The sequence below is a fragment of the Rhinopithecus roxellana genome, chromosome 9, assembly GCF_007565055.1.
Source record: "Rhinopithecus roxellana isolate Shanxi Qingling chromosome 9, ASM756505v1, whole genome shotgun sequence".
Classification (NCBI taxonomy): domain Eukaryota; kingdom Metazoa; phylum Chordata; class Mammalia; order Primates; family Cercopithecidae; genus Rhinopithecus; species Rhinopithecus roxellana.
In genome coordinates, this window is record NC_044557.1 from 81427594 (window position 1) to 81449616 (window position 22023).

A 22023-nucleotide genomic window follows, 5' to 3' on the forward strand; every position below is an offset into this window, starting at 1 on the left:
CTCCTCCCCTCCCTCCGCAGCCCAGGGTTTCCCCGGCCTCCTGGGGGACGTGAGATGGACCCGCAGAGTAACAGCCTTTGTAGATCTCATAATGGATCAGAACCATTTGTTACCGAACAAGCGATGATGCGGGTCCAAGCTGCATGGGTCCGGGCCGAAGGCGGGCCCGGGGCGAAGGGGGCTGGGCGGGTGGCGCCGCCGCTTGGGCGCCGGGAGGGTGGCAGCTAGCGGGGGCGCGGCGAGGGCCGCCTTCTCCCTCGCCCTCCCGCCCCCAGCAGTCCGGCTCCCCGACTGCAGCGCGGCGGGGAAAAGGTGGGGGGAGGGAGCTAGAGGAAAAGAAGGGGTCGGCCGAGTCTCTTACCTTGCTCTCCGCGGGAGTTGGGCGGGCTGGGTGGCCCGGGGAGGGGAAAAGGGTCGGGGGAGGGGGCGGGGAAAGGGGGGAGCCCTAGCGAGGTGTAGCTTCGGAGCACCTCCCGCCGCCGCCACAGCCGGCGCCTCCTTTCCGATTCACTCAAACAAACAAGATGGCTGCCGTTACGCCGCGGCTCTTCCTGCCGCCCAAATCCTCGGTTCAAATCGGCAGGATGTTTACGGTCAAAATGGTACCTGTGCGCCTGCGCAGCCAGCCTAAGCCGCAGAAGGAGCGGCGCAGGCGCAATGACTATTTCCTTTTCTTTGGAACCCGCCCTGTTTGTTGAGTCCGCAACTGAGCAAGCGCAAAGGTGATTCTCTTGCGACAGGGTCTTTGAGAGTTGCGGTGTTAGCCAATAGCGTGGGATAGCGCACGCCGAGTGCTTTCCAGTGCGGCGAATATTTGCGTTTAGCTTTATTCTTGTGCTTGTTTTAAAGAAAAAAGCTGTCGTGGTGCAATTTTGTGTGCCCCCACCAAAAAATTCATTTTATGGCTCTATAGGGATGAGGTAACATAAAAACCTCAAACTAACTCCGTCAAATATAGAGGTTCATTTATTCAGTCGACCTGTATTATGGAGGGTCTTCTGTTTGCTATGCTTTGGGCTCTGGATGTAGTGATTAATATAACAGAGATAATACCCGCTCTTTGGAAATTTTCAGTATAGCTTGGGAGGAATCTTAAAATTTATTATTTTAAAAGACTTACTTGTAAGAAATTTACTTTGTTTTTATTGTAGAGATCTTTCCAGTGATGAAAGAAATTGAAGAGGACACACAAAAAATGGAAATATATTCTATGTTCATGGATTGGAAGAATCAATATTGTTACAATTTCCATACTACCCAGAGCAATCTACAGATTCAATGTAATCCCTATCAAAATATCAATGACATTCTTCACAGAAAGAGGAAAAAAATCCTAAAATTTATATGGAACCACAATAAGACCCAGAATAGCCAAAGCAATCCTAAGCAAAAGAAAAAAGCTGAAGGCATCACATTACCGGACTTCAAATTATACTACAAAGTTATAGTAAACAAAACAGCATGGTGCTATTTGTTACTATACATAGTATAGTATTACTATACTATACTACATTATATACATAGACTAATGGAACAGAATAGAGGACCTATAAATAAATCAATACATATACAGTCAACTGATTTCTGACAAAGCTGCCAAGAACATACATTGGGAAAAGGACGGTCTCTTCCAAAAATTGTTCTGGAAAAACTAGATAATTATATGTAGAAGAATGAAACTAGATCACTATCTTTTGCTGTATTAAAAAAAAACCAAAATGACTTAAAGACTGGAATCTAAGATTTGAAACTACTAGAAGAAAACGTTAGGGAATGCTCCAGAACCAAATATTTCTTAGTAAGACCTTAAAAGCATAGGCAAGCAAAGCAAAAATTGGCAAATGGTATCATGCCAAGTTAAGAACCTTCTGCAAAGCAAAGGAAACAACGAAGTGAAGAGACAACCCATCAAGTGGGAGAAAATACTTGCAAACTACTCATCTATCACAGGATTAATAGCCAGAATATATAAAGAGCTCAAACAATATAGGAAAATAATCCAATTAAAAAATGAGCAAAAGACCTGAATGGGTAGTTCTCAAAAAAGATATACAAATGGCCAACAGGTATGTGAAAAAAATGCTTAACATCACTAATCATCAGAGAAATGCAAATCAAAACTGGGATGAAGTATAATCTCATCCTAGTTGAAATGGCTTTTATCCAAAAGATAGGCAATAATGAATGCTGATGAAGATGTGGAGAAAGAGGAACACTTGTACACTGTTGGTAGGAATGTACAGCACTGTGAAGAACAGTATGGAGATTCCTCAAAAACCTAAATATAGAGCCACCATGTGAGCCAGCAATCCCACTCCTGCGTAAATACAAAAAAAAAAAAAAAAAAAAAAAAAAAATCAGTACATCAGAGTGGTAGCTGCCCTCTCACATTTATTGCAGCAAGATTCACAATTGTCAAGATACGGAATCAACGTAAGTGTCCATCAGTGGATAGATGGGTAAAGAAAATGTGGTACATATACGTAAGATAATATTTTTCAGCCACAAAAAAGAAGAAAAAGTCCTTTCATTTGCTGCCACGTGGATAGAACTGGAAGACATTAAGTGAAATAAACCAGGCACAGAAAGACATTAGTGTGAATGTTCGCACTAATGTGTGGTAGCTTAAAAAAAAAAAAAAAAAGAACTCTTGGAGATAGAAGGTAGAATGATGGTTACCAGAGCCTGGGAAGGGTAGTGGGGAGGGGGCAGATCAGTACAAAATCTGCCCCCTCAGATTTGTACAAAAATACAATTAGAAGGAATAAAATCTAGTGTTTGGTAGCACAATAGGGAAACTATAGTTAATAACTTACTGTGTATTTCAAAATAACTAAAAGAGTGGAATTGGAATGTTTCTAACACAAAGAAATGATAAATACTTGAGGTGTTGGATACCCCAATTACCATGATTTGTTACACATTGTATGCTTGTATTGAAATATCAGCTGTACCTTATAATTATGTACAACTATTATGAATCTGTAATAATAAAAACATTTTTAAAAAAGAAATTTTGTGTCCAGTTTCTGAATGTATTTTCATTTTAAAGTAAAACACACAGGAAAAACAAACATTTAAGTCTATATATTCCTCACTGTCAGCAACCACTACTTCTGGACTGATTTGTCACACATTGTATGCTTGTATTGAAATGTTAGATGTACCTTATAATTGTGTACACCTGTTATAAATCCATAATAATAAAAACATTTTTTAAAAAGAAATTTTGTGTCCAGTTTCTGAATGTATTTTCATTTTAAAGTAAAACACAGGAAAAGCAGACATTTAAGTCCATATACTCCTCATTGTCAGCAACCACTACTTTTGGACACTTCCAGGGTTTTAATGACACACAGAACAACTCACTTTTACCCTTCTTATGCTGCTATGGGGGGTGGATAAGAAAGTGGACAGTCTTGTGCTCCACTCGCAGTGGGTCAACTGTTTTGGGGTTGGGGCAAGGTTAGTCTCACTGGCTGGAGTCCATTAGCTAAGTGGCCATACTGGCCAGAGCTCAAAGCTTCATCAAGTGAATTCCTGTTTTAGTTAGCCAAATATGTTAGGTTCTTTTGGTGTGTTTTCTAATGGAGACTTTAAGAAGTTGGCATTAAGGCTAGTTGTTAAAATCCCAAGCTGGAGAGTGAAGGGGTACAAGCACTTTTAACATTTTAAACATGCTTTCCCTCGACCAATAGAGATTAGACACTCAAAGCACTTAAATCCTTCCTGCTGGTGTGGCTTTAAGCAAACTCAACAGTGGCAGTTGTTGCATCATCTCAAGAAAAAAAAAAAAAAAATACATGCTCATTGACAATTAAACTCCTTACAACAGAAATTAGATTTCTGTCAGTGAACTATTTAATCCTTCACTTCAAAATAATTTAAGTGTATCAGCTGCTAAATGACCTCAAAACTAATCACGTGGGAAAAGTCTCCTGTCAGGTTAAGAATCACACAACCATGTTGCATGGTGAAGATGTTCTTGTTCATATTAAATTTCAGTTTAAATCAATCTTAGCTTCAGAAGATGGCCAGGTGGATATGCATTGGTACTTCCTGTCTATCTTATATTACATTAGCTTTTAGAGTTTTTGTTCATGGAACCATATGTTTTTCCTCTGTATTTGAATAAAAACAATTCTCTTTTCCTCATTTCTAGCAGCGAGTCTGATTCTAATATTTAAATCAACAGGCTTACCTTTTTCTTATGACTTTTTTTTTTTTACTTTTGGGGGATGGTTATGAACATGGGCTTTGGGTTCAAATTATTCTCTTCTACCTCCCAGCTGTTTTAACATGTACAATTAATGTCTGGGCTTTGATTTCTTTATTTATAAAATGAGGATAATACTTGTCATGATGGTTGAAATAATTCAATAGGATCACATACACAAAGTGCTTAGTATAGTGCTTGGAACTGAGTAGTTAACAAATGGCAGCTATTACTCTAGTTTTACCTGCTTTCTGAGTAATAAGATATCCAGCAAGGTATGGGAAATATTTATCAGATATTCAATTTATAAGAACATCAGTAAACACCAGGATACTCTAAATGCCCCATTCTAACTATATCCTGTTTCATGTCTATATTTGAAAACTCTCTCTCTCTCTCTCCTCTCTCTCTCTCCATCTCTCTCTTACATGCTGTTCTCCTACCCCAAGTTACTTCCCAAAGTACTACATTTCTTTTCTCTTGAACTATTTATTCTTACTCAGAGCTCTCAACTCTGAGCCCACCTTCCCATTTGTAGATTTTGATATAGTGTCTTCACATAGAATCCTAATCCCCTAAACTGCCTGGATTTGATTCTTTTGAACAAGGTGTATGTTTTATTCTGGCTTGGAGTCTCCACTTATCAACATACTCATCCATCTCCTTGTATTAAAATGTCAAGTTAGATTTCGTATTGCAGGAGTTAGCTGCAGTATCTCTTCTCCCTGGAATGTGCATTTGTCAAAATTAGTAATTGTGAATTTGTTTAACTAAAACTATGAGAGGACAGATTTCAATTACAGATTTTGTCTTTCTTCAGTTGTAAATGGTATGCTTTCCTTTTCTGATTACTCAGTTGATGACTTGTATAATTTGGGGAAATCACTGTCTGAGAAACTGGGTGTTGTCACTGTCTTGAGTATATCTATAAAAACAGCTGTGTTCTGTCTATATCATGTTATTTTATGACGACACCCCCACCCACACACACACAACTGAGAGTTTTTTGTGAGATAAAAACTGTTATACCAAAAAAAAAAGAAAGAAAAAGAAAAAATACTGTTATAGAAAAAGACGATAAAACTTACAGTAGCAGATTCGTTTAAGATTTACCTATACTATTGTAGACTTGTTCCTCTGAACTGGCAAACTTTTAAAACAGGATTCTCTATAACATTAAAATAATTATAGAATCCCAGCACTTTGGGAGGCCGAGGTAGGTGGATCACAAGGTCAAGAGATCGAGACCATCCTGGCCAACATGGTGAAACCCCGTCTCTACTAAAAATACAAAAATTAGCTGGGCATGGTGGCGCATGCCTGTAGTCCCAGCTACTTGGGAGGCTGAGGCAGGAGAATTGCTTGAACCTGGGAGGTGGAGGTTACAGTGAGCCAAGGTCATGCACTCCAGCCTGGCGACAGAGTGAGACTCCATCTCAAAAAAAAAAAAAAGAATACATATATATATTATTATAGTAAGTAGGAAGAGTTAGATGAAGAGAAGAATAAGACAAGAAAATAGATATTTCGGTGTTTGGGAGGATGGGTATTAAACGTGGTGCACTAGATTTTTAAAATTTTTTATTTAAATAAAAATCAAGGTATAAAATATTTGTTACATGAGGTTTCTAAAGGTGATCAAATAAAAGTTCAGAAAGACTGAATAGCCTCTTTAAGATTTTGGGCCAAGCAAAGAAAAATGGACTGAAAGTGACTAAAAAATTGTAGACTCTGGCTTTTCTTTTAGTGCCAACAGTATCTTGTCTATCCTTACAAGGGGTTTTGATCAAAAGGGAATGCATTTTAAGGACAAAATTCAAGGAAGAAATGTCATAATCAGACATAAGCATTATATGAGATGTAGAGGAATTAAAGACAAAATGTCATTATTTGAAACAACAATTCTTAATTCACTAGATATTAATTAAATTACTGGTAATAGTGTGTGTGTGTGAGAGAGAGAGAGAAAAGGAGAGAGAGAAACAGAGAGAAAGAAAGAGTTTTGTAAGCCTTAGAAAACATAGATTTCATTCACAGTCACATCCTCAACTTCAAGCAGAAGCTGAGGTTTGAGTTTTAACGTTTGAGTTGAGGTTTGGGGTTTGAGGCAGGACTCCAGAGAGCAGCTGCAAGCATCCCTGTTATGGCTTGGCTAAGGGTCTGCTCAGGCAGGTATGTATCAGCAATGGAAAATCACCAGGGCCCAGGAGTGGGCCCAGGGATAATAGGGGGTAGTCTCTGTGCCAAATGGAAATGTGAGTTTGTCAAGGACTGAAGTGGAGACCAGGGGAAGCCTCAGAGGCAGAAGCTGGGTCAAGGTCTGTGTTAATCACTTGGACTTTTCTCAGAAAACTTCATTAATGATAATATTTCAATGCTGGGAGCATTTTTAACTCTATCTGGGAATTTTTCTCAGTGAGTAGTTTGATGCATTTCCTCTATTTTAAAGCCCATCATATCTTTCATAATTGTGCCGCATCTTTGAGAATAATGGGTGCTAACTGGATATGGTAGTGTGCACCTGTAGTCCCAGCTACTCGAGAGGATGGCTTGAGCCCAGGAGTTCAAATCCAGCCTGGGCAATGTAGCAAACCTCAACTCCAAAAACAGAAAAAAGAAAGAAAGAAAAAATAATGGGTGCTTTCTAAAAGCAGAAGGTTAGTGTTTATTCTGAAATCCTTTCGCCATTCCAGAATGCAGACATTTTTGTTTTAATACAATATACATTGTTCCTTTCATTCTGCAAAATTGATTGGAAAAATTACTGGGAAAACTAAGGAAAAATAGGATTGAGATAGATTTCTTAAAACCAATGCAACTAACAAAAGTGCTAACAATCCTAATAAGAATTATTAAAGACATGTTAAATTGCCACCAATCAAGGAAATAATATAGCAAATATAGTACTTTTACTACAAAGAAGGTGAAAGTGCTTGGTGAAAGGGGTATAAGAAAAGGAAGAAGTTGCTGAGTTATAAGAAAAGAGAGTCAAATGCAGAGATTAAGTGCTTGCTGCAGTAAGCAGTTCAAAGACACAGCATGGAGATAAAGTGAGCCAAAAGCTAACTTGAAGTGAATGGGCACCACGTGCCGTGCTTTGTTCTCTGTGACTAGATGCTCAGCTGTGTTAATTTGTTTTACATGGACTTGATGGGATCAAAAAATTAATGTGCTGGGAAAAAAAGTCACACCTGAGTCAAGGTGACTTCCATGCTGTTTGGAAATCATTCCCCTATTTGCTAATGACATATGAGGAATTAGTGTTATTATAGAAACTCACACTGCAACTTAGTCCCTAAGACTAAATTTGGGGTTTTATTATCGGTGAGATCTGATATATTTATAGTAGGGTGGTAGAGAGTGATATTTCTCCAATTATAATGAGCTTACTACTTACCTTGGGGTCTTGGTTAATTTTAACAGCTTCCAAGTAACTCCAAGGCTGCCGCTACATGGACCACACTGAGGATTTTTCTTTGATTTAATTTTAAATCATTTTAAATTTATTTTTATTTTATTTTATTTTATATTACTTTATTTTTATTTTATATTGTTCTCCAACCCTGTTATATGAAGAGAATTTTTGAAAAATACACTTTGGAATCAAGTAGAACTCGGTTTACATCGTGGCTTTTCTATCTAGTAGCTGTGTAACCTTCAGCAAGTTGCCCAACCTCTCTAAGGTTGAGTTTTCTTATTTGTAAAATCAGATTAATTGTATCTACCACCTCAGTGCTGTGTTGTTTATGACATGCGATGATGTGTATAAAGCATCTAGCATAGTGTTTAGCATGTTATGTGATATCAGTAAACAATGGTAAAAGAGTGTTGCTCTTTTGCCCAGACTGGAGTGCAGTAGAAATCACAGCTTACTCTAGCCTCGACCTCCTGTCTCCAGTGATCCTCTTGCCTCAGCCTCCCAAGTAGCTGGGACTACAGGCATTCACTAACATGCCTGGCTAATTTTTCATAGAGACAAGGTCTCACCATGTTGCCCAGGCTGGTCTCAAACTCCTGAGCTCAAGCAGCCCTCCTACCTCTGCCTCCCAAAGTGCTGGGATTATAGATGTGAGCCACTATGCCCAGCTCTAATCACATACTTATTTTCCTCAACATATTTACTACTTTTTTTCTCCTGAAATGTACTTATTCTCTCTTTCCTTAATTTATCTTTATTCTATATGGAGTTCTATGGCAAAAGCTGAGAATTGTTTCCCAATATCTTTGCCTTTTTTTTTTTAGTTTGGCACATGGCACCCAGCTAAATGATTACATTTTCCACTGTCTCCTGCATCTAGGTGTGGCGAAGAGAATATGTTTTACTCAAATTTTATGTGGGCATTACCACAAGACATCTGCAAAATGGAGCAACCGTTCTTCTCATTCTTTATTTTGCTGCTTGGAATATAGATGAAATGGCTGGTGCTCCAGCAGCCATTTTGGGCAATGAAGACAAAGGATAAACTAAGGATAGTAAATCAGAGATATGGACAAATCTGAGCACATAACAACTTTGTAGAGTTGTCTCATAAACCAGCAACTGACTACCTCCAGACTTATTATATGTAAATGAGAAATAAAGTCCTGTCTTGGATTTTTTCCTGTTATATGTAGCTTACTCTAATCCTCACTGACACAAGCACTTACCTGGTTCAAAGAAAGATGAAATACAGGGGGCACAAAAGTTAATGTCTGATCTCTCCTTGCAAGTTCAGCCTTCTACTGTCGTATCAGTTGTCTTTCATAGAGTACCATTTTATAACTTCATTGAGAGAATTTTCCGTCCTATAAACTTCACTTCCAAATACTCTTTCTCCCTTATTATTATTCTTTTTTTTTTTTAATCATTCTGGTAAGTCTCCCACAAAATGTGTTATTCCAAGTCTAATCATACATTCCGTTTCTCTTTAAAAACATAAACTATGGGGAAGAAGATCAAGACCTGTAAATCAATACTTATATGGCCAGTTTATCTAATGTCTTTTATTTTCAGAGTCAGTACCTTCACAATTGAAAAACTGAATTTACATGTTTAATCTCAAAACTTGCAGTTTCCTAACATCTGGAGACTTTTGGCTCCCTGACAATATGAGTTTCCTCTGCAGGCAGCATTTCATTTTATCTGAAATGGCTAGTCTTTGATGAATTTAAGGAATCCTGGAAAACTGTCTATTATCTCTCTCTCCAAGGTGTTGCCTTTAAAACCGAAAAGCATCTCTTTTTGGCCATGTCAAGTCCGCATATGGCAGTTGCTGAGCATCTCAATAAAATGATCAGGATACGGGGTGGGTGGATAGAATTTTCTAGCTAGCACCTTTCCTCTTTGATACACTATAGAGTATAGGTAACTGTAGCCTTTTTCTCTGGATGTTCCAGAATCAATCACTGTTCATTGGCTCAGTTGCATCTGATATAAAACCTTTCCCTTACGAACTGTGTACTTCTTATCTGAAATTAACTGGATTCAATTTATGTCAATGTTAGTTCAACCCACTGATAGAATTTTAAGTTGAAGAATTTAGGTTTTCACGCTGGACAAACTCTTTGTCAACTAGACAGTGGAAGGCTGGGTTAAAAGGGATAATGTTTAGCAAGTATTGTTTATTTTTTATGTGAAAATGGTATTGTGGTTATGTTTTTAAAGAGTGACCTTGTGCTTAAAAATACATACTAACATAGCTACAGGTAAAATACGTTATCTGGGATTTACTTCGAAATAATCCCCAATAAGTAGGAAAAGGAGTGAATGGAGTTATAAACAAAGCAAGATTGGCTGTGGGTTGACAGTTGTTGAACTTGGGTGATACATATGTGGAGGGTCATTTTAATCCTCTTTCTACCTTTGTGTATATCTCTCTTTACTTTTGTATATCCATAATAAAAGGATTTAGAAAAGTAAAACAATTAGAGATATGAATACTAATTTTAATAATTGAATAATGGGAATCTTCAATAGGCAGATTTCTAAAGATTCATAGAATATTTTCAATCAGCATTTGGAGTTTATTGGAGCATATTTATATGCAACCATCTAATTCTATGAATCATTCATCTGATATATTCACCAACAATGTATCAATAGGAATAGAATTTCTCATTCACACAACTGGCTATTAGCACCCATGACTGAGCTTTATCCACTATCTCACTAGAGGAAGACAAATCGGGGTGAAATCTAATTGCTTTTCTAAGCAATGTGCCAGTTAGTTTCTATGGTCATCTATATTTTATATTGCTTTCCTAGTACCATAATTCATTTCTTTAGCATAGTGAGGCCATGAGTGTCAGTGGAAAAAGTGGGTCATGATATCATCTGTTGTATCACCTGTTACGGCTCTAAAGATTCAATGTCAGTCTTCATCTATTCATCCTGAGGTGAACTCTGGCACTCTCTATGCCTGTCCAGTAGCCACACATCATTTATTCATTCATTCAACAGCATCTACTTAATAATTATAAAATGCAACATCGTCAATATTTTAAAACTTTTCCCTTTGCTCCATATCCACTGCACCATTTATCAACTCCCATTTACAGCAAAAGTTCTGAAAGAAATGTCCATGTTTTCCCTCTCCAATCCCTTCCCTCTCATAATCTATCTTTTTATTATAGTACAATACACATAGTATAAAGATCACCATTTTAACTGTTTTAATTGTACAATTCAGGGGCACTTAATACATTTACAACTTTGTGTTACAGTCACCAGCATCTAGTTCCAGCACATGTTCACTACCCCAAAAGGGAACTCTCTACTCATTAAGCAGTCCCTTCCCATTTCCTCCTCGCTGTAGCCCCTGGTGACTCCTTTTCTATGGATTGATCTATTGAGTATATTTCATATAAATCGAATCATACAATATGTGGTCTTCTGTGTCTGAATTCTTCCACTTGGTGATATGGTTTGGATCAGTGTCCCTGCCCAAATCTCATGTCGAACTGTAATCCCCAGTGTTGGAGGAGGGGCCTGCTGGGGGTGATTGGATTGTGAGGGTGCATTTCTCCCTTGCTGTTCTCATGATAGTGAGTGAGTTTTCATGAGATCTGGTTGTTAAAAAATGTGTAGCACCTTCCCCTTTGCTCTCTTCCTCCTGCTCCAGCCACGTAAGATGTGCCTGCTTCCCCATCACCTTCTGCCGTGACTGAAAGTTTCCCAAGGCCTCCCCAGAAGCCAAGTAGATGCTGCCATGCTTCCTGTACAGCCTGCAGAACCGTGAGCTAATCCTCTTTTCTTTATTAATTACCCAGTTTCAGGGTATTTCTTTATAGTAATGCAAGAATGGACTAATACACTTAGTGTAATGTTTTTCAGATTCATCCACATTGCAGCATGTGCAGCATGCTGCTCTAAAATACGTAACATTTTAGTTTCATCCACACTGAAGCATTGTTTTTTATGGCTGAATAATATTCCACTAAATGGGTCTATCACATTTTGTTATGCAGTCATTAATTCATGGACATTTGTCTTGTTTCTACTTTTTGTCTACTATGAATAGTGTTGAGCTGCTGTGGTGAAGGAGCCATCAAATCAGAGTGGATATATTTTCAAGGATCTTGAAAAAATAAAATTTCCTCCTTTTAGAAGTACATCAATAGAAGTACATAAGTTAGGTGCTGCATTCACTGCTATTACTAAAAAAGAGAAAAGAGAAAAAGAAATACATCAATTAGGAATGCTTTTTGCTGTATGTAATAAATGACCTGAATAACAGAGATTTCAGAAATAAAGAATAAAAACTTTTTTTTTTCTTTTGAGATGGAGTCTCACTCTGTTGCCCAGCCTGGAGTGCAGTGGCACGATCTTGGCTCACTGCAGCCTCCACCTTACGGGTTCCAGCGATTCTCCTGCCTCAGCCTTCCTAGTAGCTGGAACTATAGGCACACATCTCTACATCCGGCAAATTTTTGTATTTTTAGTAGAGACAGGGTTTAGCCATATTGGCCAGGCTTATCTTGAACTCCTGACCTCAGATGATCTGTCGCCTTGGCCTCCCAAAGTGCTGGGATTACGGGTGTGAGCCACCGCGCAGACTAAAAACAGTTAATAATCTCATATAACAAATGATCCAGACGAAGCAGTTCCTTGATTTCTTCAAAGACCCACCTCTTTTGCATCTTTCTACTCTAGTATCCTTAGACTACTGTCTTGTTGCTTCATGGTCAGAACATGGTGCTTCTTGTTCTTTCACCATTTAGACAAGAAGAAGGAAGAAAGGAGTTAGTAGGTGCATCTGCATTTATGAGTATCAAGCTGTTTGACAGATATTAATTAAACCATCATTCTTTTGTGTGGGGGGGGCAGTGTGTCACTAATAATTAGTCAAAACATGTACAATTTTGGCCCTTTAGCAAATCTTACAGATCCAAACATGAGACTTCTTCCTAGAAATTTCTTTTTTACCCTATACATGCCTGACTACACAGAGGGTCATTCTCCAACCCCTGCACACTCATAGCAGTTCTTCTGCTCTGAATCTTCCTGGTGCATTCTGGGAGTTATCCTACTTATTTATACTTACTACATAATATATTGAGGATGACATCTTATGTAACAGATGTTTTTTTTCTGGTGCTGTAATTCTCTAATATAAAATCCTTAAAAATATAATATATATAGGTAACAAAGATTTTATTCTTTTTCTCTAGTCTCCCTCTCTGTTAAATCTAATAAATGATTAAATCATAGGAAACTGCAGTTCTTAAAGGGCATTCTCTTTGTTGTTAGGATCTGATTTCCATTTGAGCAGTGGAAAATTTAATGTTGCGATTGCAAAGAGAGAATCTCTCTTTTCTTTTATTAGCTTTTATACAATTTCTCATTATCTAATTTATAACTTTGAAGGGACTATTCATTCCTTCTGTACTTTTTTGGACCACTTTTTAAAAACTTACGAAATAACTCTTTAAATACACAGAAAAAACACAGGGCCAGGTGCAGTGGCTCATGCCTGTAATCCCAGCATGATTTTGAAAGATTGAGGCTGGCAGATCACTTAAGCTCAGGAGTTCAAGACCAGCCTGGGCAATGTGGCAAAACCCCATCTCCACCCAAAATACAAAACGAACAAACAAATAGTCGGGCGTAGTGGTGCATGCATCTGGTCGCAGCTACTCAGGAGACTGAGGTGGGAGGATTGCTTGAGCCTGGGAGGCGGAGGCTATAGTAAGCTGAGACTGCACTCACAAGGAAATGGTGTGATAAAAGTACAATAAAATTAACCCACGTATTTTTCAATAACTTTGCATTGCTAACTTTCAAATATTTCTGAAAAAACATATTGGGCCTATTCATCCTCTGCTCTCTCCAACTTCATTTGCTTTCTACATTGTGAAATCTCCTGTTTCCAGATTTAGTTCTTCAGAGAAGCAGCCTGTCCTTGGCTTGTCTGTTTGATGCTATGTAAATAATGGATAGAATTTTCCCTGTCCATGTTTTTTCTGAGATGGTTTTCTCAAAAAAAAAAAAAAAAAAAAAAAGTTTCTATTTCAAAAGCAAACTCCACAAATACACACAAAAAGACTAAACATGGAAATAGGTTTAGTTGCCTTAGATTGTGGAAAAGACTAGAAGTAATGGCCAGATTCTCAGCCCCTGATTGTCCCAAATCACACGTCATCAACTGAATAACCAGAAAAGGAAAACAAGCCTGTTTCAGATGAAAGAAGATTTGATTCTAATATAGATTGTAAGCCCACAATGACTGTTTTATAAGCAAAGAGCCACTTTTGTGACTGAATTTGAGTTTTTCACTGCAATGTTTCTTGAAAATTCCTAAAATATCATACATTATACATTATGCCAAACACTCAACTATTGAGTGGCAAGATTTTATTGTTTTTGGGAGCACCCTTAACAGGCATTGGTAGGAAATGCAAAGAATTCCAGAAAGAGAGGTGGTCTGGAAGGAACGCATTTATCATTAATTCCAAAAATCTATGTTTCTGAGGATTAGAAGAGGAATTTCTTGGACTGAGTAGGTTTTAAATATTCTGAGCCACTGGCAGAGGGAGCTAGAATTGTTCTGTGATGTTGTGAAATACATATTTGATCTTCATTCCATTTCCTGGCGTACAGCTCCTAAAATCCTTGGAATCTCCTGAGTGATAAGAGTTTTTTTGTGTGTATGTTACTGAGATAACAGTGGCTAAGAGCACCTAGGTAGCTTCAGGATGGGGGTCACTGGAAAGACCAAGGCATGATTAGAGAGTTGGGAGTTTCAGCCTCCCCAACCCTACTCCCCAATCCCTGTAAGCAGCAGAGAAAGGCTGAAGGTTAAGTTGGTCACCAATGGCTAATAATGTAATCAATCATGCCTATGTAATGAAGCCTCCATAAAAAACCAAAAGAACAGTGTTCAGAAAGGCTTCTGGATTGCTGAACATGTGGAGGTATTTGGAGGGTGACACACCCACAGAGGGCATGGAAACTTCACTTTCGCTTCCACATACATTGCCCTATGAATGTATTCTGTCTGGCTATTCATCCATATCCTTTGTAATATCTCACAGTTCATTTTGTTTGTGGGATCATATAAACTTGGGCTTGACTTATTGTTGTCATTTTATGTTCCTGATACTTGGTTTTCTTGTTGTAAAATGGGGGTATAATTGGGGCTTAGTTTTAGGTGACAGGAAACATTAGGATAATCTGAAAAGAAAGAGGTTAATCACGGGGAAGAGCTGGTTTTAGCCTATGTCTCCAGGATTGACTTCCAGAATGTCAATTGAGAACGAGCTCATCAAAGAAAGGGCTACCTCTTCAAGCTTCAGAAAGCTGGGGAATCAGGAGGACACTATTCCAAACACTTGATTCCACTATCACACCACCTTAGCTATTAACTGGAGTAAGAAGCTGCCACCAGCATTATAGACTCAGAGCCTCATGGTGCCTACAAATCAATTCAAGCAAAATGTATGTCACCTTCCTTTTTTTTATTTACTGATTAATGCAATACATATTTACTGAATTGTAATAAAGAAGTAAAATATGTAATACATTAGAAAGAGATAAATGTAATACATTAGAAAGGGATAAACATAATACATTAGAAAGGGATAAATGCAATGAAGAAAAATAGTGCAGGGAATGGGAGTAGAGAATATTGAGGGCAGCTGCGTTAGTCTGTTTGTGTTGCTGTAAAGAAATACCCAAGGCTAGATAATTTATTAGAAAAAAAGAGGTTTATTTGGCTCATGGTTCTGCAGGTTGTACAAGAAGCATGATGTCAGCATTTACTTTTGGTGAGCGTTTCAGACTGCTTCCACTTGTGGCAGAAGGAGAAGGAGAAGTGGAGCTGGCATGTGCAGAGATCACATGGTGAGAAAAAAAGTGAGAGAGAAAGAGGGAGGTGTCAGACTCTTTTGAATAACCAGCTGTTATAGGAACTAATAGAGCTAGAACTCACTCATTATCTCAAGGATGGCACCAAGCCATTCATGATGGATCCAGCTCCATGACTCAAACACCTCCCACTAGGCCCCACCCTGAACATTGGGGATTATATTTCAACATGAGGTTTAGAGAGGTCAAGTATCCAAACTATAGCAGAGTCAAAGAAGACCTCCTTCAGAAGGTGATATTTATGTGAAGATCTGAAGAAGGGGAGAGGATGAGCCATGTGAGTCTTTAGTGGAGAAGTGTCTAGGAGAGGGAAGAGAAAATGCAAAGGCTGTGAGACAGGAGATTCCCTGGAAGGCAAACAAAAGCAAAGAGGCCAGCATGGAAGGAATGGAGTAAGTGAAGGAATGAGCCTGCTGTCAGAAATTCACATTTATTTCAAAGTAGAAATTTCCTAAGTAATCTATTGCTTGGTTTTCTATATAGACAGTGTGTAAGTATTTTGAACTAAAATATTCAAAGATTTTGATGTAATTTAAATGAATGTATGTTTCTTTAAATGACAGAGCTACCAATATCACTATATTTGAAGCTACTGTTATTTTAAATAATATTCCATGCTATTAACAATGCCATTATCTGGTTTGGTTTTTTTTTTCCCCCTCTTTTGGAGTCAGGGTCTTGCTCTGTTGCCCAGGTTGGAGCGCAGTGGCATAATCATGGCTCACTACAACCTCCACCTCCCAGGCTCAAGCAATCTTCCCACCTCAGCCTCTGAAATAGCTGGGACTACAGGCACATGTTACCACACTCAGCTAGTATTTTTTTATATTTTTTTTATAGAGACAGGGTTTTGCCATGTTATCCAGACTGGTCTTGAACTCTTGAGCTCAAGCAATCCACCTGCCTTAGACTCCTAAAGTGCTGGGATTACAGGCATGAGTCACCATGCCTGGCCTTTTTTCCTTTTTTTATAAGACTTTTTTAATCATAAAAAAATACATATCTGTCTTTGATGTGACTTCTTTTGTGTGGAATTAATGAGTTACATGATTGAATTCTACCTTCTGAAAGATTCTTACAGACTTCATCTTTATAATAGCACAGTTATAATAGCTGAAAAAAATCTGAGTATAACTTGTCAGATTCATCACTGAAATGTGTCTTAAGGGTGCAGAAAATAAGTAGGCTGGCTTTGAAAAACTGCTTTTTTTCAATGGAAGGTTAAAAGTGAGAAAATAAACTCATTTCTGTAGGAGATAGAGACTTACATTTGTTTTTCTTTGACAAACCACTTCACTCTCACACATTATACACCTATTTTAAGAAGATTAGTATTTGTCTGAGACAAAGTGATCTTAGAATTTCAGTTTAAATGGTGGCATAGAAGCAAGCTGGTCTTATTACCCCACCTCCTTGCCAGAAAACCAGAAACAAATATACAGCAACAACCCAGAATCAAATATGAGGATGAGACAGATCCTGGGGATACAGAGAAATGAGAATACTTTGAGCAGATGGTGGGAGAATCAGACTTCCACATCCATGACACCCTTTCCCCCCATTCTGCGTGTAAACTAGCTCCTGGACAATCTTTTCCAACTCATGGTTTCTACAAAGGAAAAAGTGAGATTGAGATGGCCAACCAATTGTTCCACCATCTTGGATTTCTTGGGAGGAGACCTGTTATTGTCTTAACCCAAGGGAAGCATTGTGGCTGCCTGAAGGGAGAAACATCCCAGAGGACAGACAGAGACAAAGGAGGGAAGTGGAACTACCAACCCCAGCCCTGGAACTCTGCTCTGCAACTTGGCAAAAGAAGTCACCAAATCAGAGTGGCTGTTCAGGAGCATTACGCCATAGAAGGTACGTTTCATAGTTTCCTTGGGCATAAACTCCTAGCTAGCCTTCTCACACTTCCAGGTACCTTTAGGACCTTGTCCATTCAAAACAGACGTCACTGTAATCATTTACCAAAGCCAAGGCGAACCTGGACTTAAGACATCACCTAGGGCCAAAAAGAAGGCTGCAACCTGGTGGTAAAGCTTTGCTAGGCAAATATAACCACTAAAAAACAAAACAAGCCTGTCAGAGGAAATTTGAAAAAATAATTAATCTTTCAATACAAAAGCATAGATGTATCCAGGAGGGAATGGAATGACATTTTCAAAGTGTTCAAAGAAAAGAAAATCTGCCATCCAAGAATACTGTGTCCAGCCAAATTATTCTTCAACTGTGAAAGAGAAATAGTCTTTCCCAGACAAGCAAAAGTTGAGAGAATTCACCACCAGCAGATCTGTCTTACAAGAAATGCTGCAGGGAGCTCTTCAATCTGAAATAGAAAAAAAAGTAATGCACAAAAAGAAAACTTTTCAAGGCATAAAACCCACTGGTAGAATTAAGTATGTAGACAAACCCAGAATACTCTATTCCTATAATGGTGGTGTGCAATCTACTCACACGTCTAGTAATAAAAACCAAAAGACAAATCTGTCAAAAACAATAACAGCTACAGCAACTTATTAAAAGATATAGATCATAAAAATATATAGATTGAGACAACTAAAACTCAAAATATGAGGGTGATAGAGTTAAAGTGTAAATTTTTTTGTATGTGTGTTTTTTACCTTTGTTTCTGGTCTTTATTGTGTGATCTAAGGTAAATTGTCATCTATTTAAAATAACTTGCGATATGTATGCTTTTTTTGGTAAGCCTCATGGTAACCACAGTGCAAAAACCTTTAATAGATTCACCAAAAATAAAAACCAAGAAATTAAAACATACTACCAGGGAAAATCACTAAACATTAAAAAAAAAAAAACAGAGACTGAGAAAGGAAGAGAGTAGTCTCAAAACAACCAGAAAATAGGCAACAAAATGGCAGTAGTAAGTCCTTACTTATCAGTAATAACACTGACTATAAATGGTCTCAATTCTCCAATTAAAAGTCATAAAGTGACTAAACTGATAAAGAAACAAGACCCAACTATATGCTGCCTTCAAGAAACTTACTTCACCTATAAAGGCGCACATAAGCTGAAAGTGAAGGGGTGGTAAATATATTCCATGCAACTGGAAACCAATAAAAAGCAAAAGTAGCTACACTTACAACAGATAAACTAGACTAAAAAGCTAAGGTTATAAAAAAATGACAAAGAAGGTCACTATATAATGATAAAGGAGTCAATTTGACAAGAGGGTATAACAATTATAAGTATCTATGCACCTAACATCAGAGCTTCCAAGTATATAAAGCAAACATTGATAGATCTAAAGGAAGAGATACACTGCTGTATAATAATAATAGGATATTTAATATCTCACTCTCAGTAATGGACAGATCATCCAGACAGAAAATCAACAAAGAAGCACCATAGCTAAACTATACACAAGATCAAATAGGCCTGACTGAAATTTGTAGAACATTTCACCCAACTACTACAGAATACACATTCTTCTAATCAGCACATGGCACATCCTTCAGGATAGACCATATGTTAGGACACAAAGTGAGTCTGAACAAATTTGAAAAAATAGAAATTGTATCAAATGTTTTTTTTCTGACCACAATGAAATAAAACTAGAAGTCAGTAGCAAGAGGGACCTCAGAAAACACAAAAACACATGAAAATTAAACAACATGCTCCTGAAAGACCAATGAGTCAATGAGGAAACTAAGGAAATTTTTAAAGTTTCTCAAAACCAATGAAAATGGAAATACAACATACCAAAATCTGTGGAATACATCAAAAACAGTCCTAAGAGGGAAGTTTACGGCGATAAATACATTTATCAAAAAGTAGGAAGTCTTCAAATAAACAACCTAACAGTGCACCTGAAGAAACTAGAAAAGCAAGAAGAAACCAAGCCCCAAATCAGTAGAAGGAAATAAATAATGATGATCAGAGCCAAAATAAATAAAATTGAGACAAAGAAATACAGAAGATAAATGAAACAAGAAGTTAGTTTTTGAATACAAAATTGATTAACCTTTAGCTAGACTGAGATAAAAAGAAGACCCAAAGAAATAAATTCAGTAATGAAAAGGGAGACACAATAAATGAGACTTCAGAAATACGAAGAATCTTTAGACAGTATTATGGACAACTATACACCAACAAACTGGAAAACCTAGAAGAAATGGACAAATTTCTGGATATGTACAATTGATGAATATTGAACTATGAAGAAATAGAAAATCGCAACAAACCAGTATTGAGTAATAAGATCAAAGGCATAATAAAAAACCTTCCATCAATAAAAAATTTCAAGACTTGATGGCTTCACTGCTGAATTCTGCCAAACATTTAAAGATAATAAACTAATACCAATTCTACTCAAACTCTTAAAAAAAACTGAAGAGGAAGGAACACTTCCAGACTCATTCTATGAGGCCAGCATTATACTGAAACCAAAACCAGACAAGGATGCAAGAAGAAAAATAAAATAAAATTACAGGCCAATATCACTGATGAACATAAATGCACAAAATCCTGAACAAAATACTAGCAAATCAATTTCAACAACAATGAAAAAGATCATTCATCATGATCAAGTGGTATTCATTCCAGGGATGCAAGGATGGCTCAACATATGCAAACTAATAAGTGTGATACATCACAGTCACAGAATCAAGAACAAAGACCATATGGTTATTTCAATAGATGCCAAAAAAGCACTTGCTAAAATTCATCATTCTTTATGATGAAAATCCTAATCAGAATGGGTATAAAAGGAACACACCTTAAATTAATAAAGGCCATATATGACAAACCCATGACTAACATTGTACTGAATAGGGAAATATTGAAGGCCTTTCCTCTAAGGACTGGAACAACACCAGGATGCCCACTTTCACTACTTTTTTTCAGCATAATACTGCAAGTCTTGACTGGAATGACTAGGCAAAAAAAAAAAAATTTTTTTTTCAGTAAATTTACAGGATACAAAATTAACATATAAAAATCAGTAGCATTTATATATACAAACAGTAAACAATCTGAAAAAGATATCAAGAAGGTAATTGCATTTACAATAGCTACAGAAAATATAAAATACCTAGGAATCAATCTAACCAAAGAAGTAAAAGGTCAATACAAGGAAAACTATAAACCTTTGAAAAGAAATCAAATTAATATTATAATTAATATTGTTAAACTGACAATAATATCCAAAGCAATGCACAGATTCAATGCAATCCATATTAAAATATCATGACATTCTTCACCGAGACAGAAAAAAAAATTCTGAAATGTATATGGAACCACAAAAGACTCTGAATAGCCAAAGTAATACTGAGCAAAAAGAACAAAACTGAAGGTATCACACTACCTGATTTGAAAACTTACTATAAAATTATAGTAACCGAAACATCATGGTACTCAAATAAAAACAGATACATAGGACAACTGAACAGAATAGAGAATCCAGATATACATACACACATTTACAGCCAACTCATCTCTGACAAAGGCACCAAGAAACAAAATGGAGAAGGGACAGTCTTTTCAATAAGCAGTGCTGGAAAACTGGATATCTCTATGCAGAAGAATTAAACTAGACCTCTATCTCTCACCATATACAAATATTCAATCAATACGGATTAAATACTTAAATCTAAGACCTAAAACTATGAAACTACTAGAAGGAAACATTGGGGGAAGATCTCCAGGACATTGGTCTGGGCAAAGATTTACTCCACAAGATCTCAAAAGCACAAGTAACCAAAGCAAAAATAGACGAATGGGATTACATCAAGCTACAAAGCTTCTGCACAGCAGAGGAAACAATCAACAAAGTGAAGAGACAACTTGCAGAATGGGAAAAAATATTTGCACACTATCCTTCTGAGAAGGGATTAATAACCAGAATATATAAGAAGCTCAAACTATTTAATAGCAAAAAATTAATCTGATTAAAAATGGGCAAAAGATTGGTATTGATGTTTCTCAAAAGAAGACATACAAATGGCCAACAGTTATATGAAAAAATATTCAGCATTTGATATGGTTTGGCTGTGTCACCACCAAAATCTCAACTTGAATTGTGTCTCCCAGAAGTCCTATGTGTTGTGGGAGGGACCAAAAAGACCCAGGGGAAGGTAATTGAATCATGGGGGCTGGTCTTTCCCATACTATTCTCATGATAGTGAATAAGTCTCACGAGAACTGATGGGTTTATCAGGGGTTTCTGCTTTTGCTTCTTCATTTTTCTCTTGCTTCCATTATGTAAAAAGTGCCTTTTACTCCCTGCAGTGATTCTGAGGCCTCCTAGCCATGTGGAGGCCTGTAAGTCCAATTAAACCTCTTTTTGTTTCCAGTTTTGGGTATGTCTTTATCAGCAGTATGAAAATGAACTAATAAAGTAAATTGGTACCAGTAGAGTGGGGCGTTGCTGAAAATATACCCCAAAATGTGGAAGAGACTCTGGAATTGGGTAACAGGCAGAGGTTGGAACAGTTTGGAG

At 37.4% G+C, this 22023-nt stretch overlaps 1 protein-coding gene across 1 annotated transcript in view; it reads right to left on the minus strand.

The window, feature by feature from the left end:
• Positions 1 to 620, minus strand: part of RAD21 (RAD21 cohesin complex component) — a 29662-nt gene extending 29042 nt beyond the window's left edge. Inside the window, exon 1 of the mRNA XM_010386876.1 lies at positions 362 to 620. The gene's annotated coding sequence lies outside the window, so the exon portion shown is untranslated. The remainder of the gene's footprint in view (positions 1 to 361) is intronic.
• Positions 621 to 22023: the final 21403 nt, after the last annotated feature.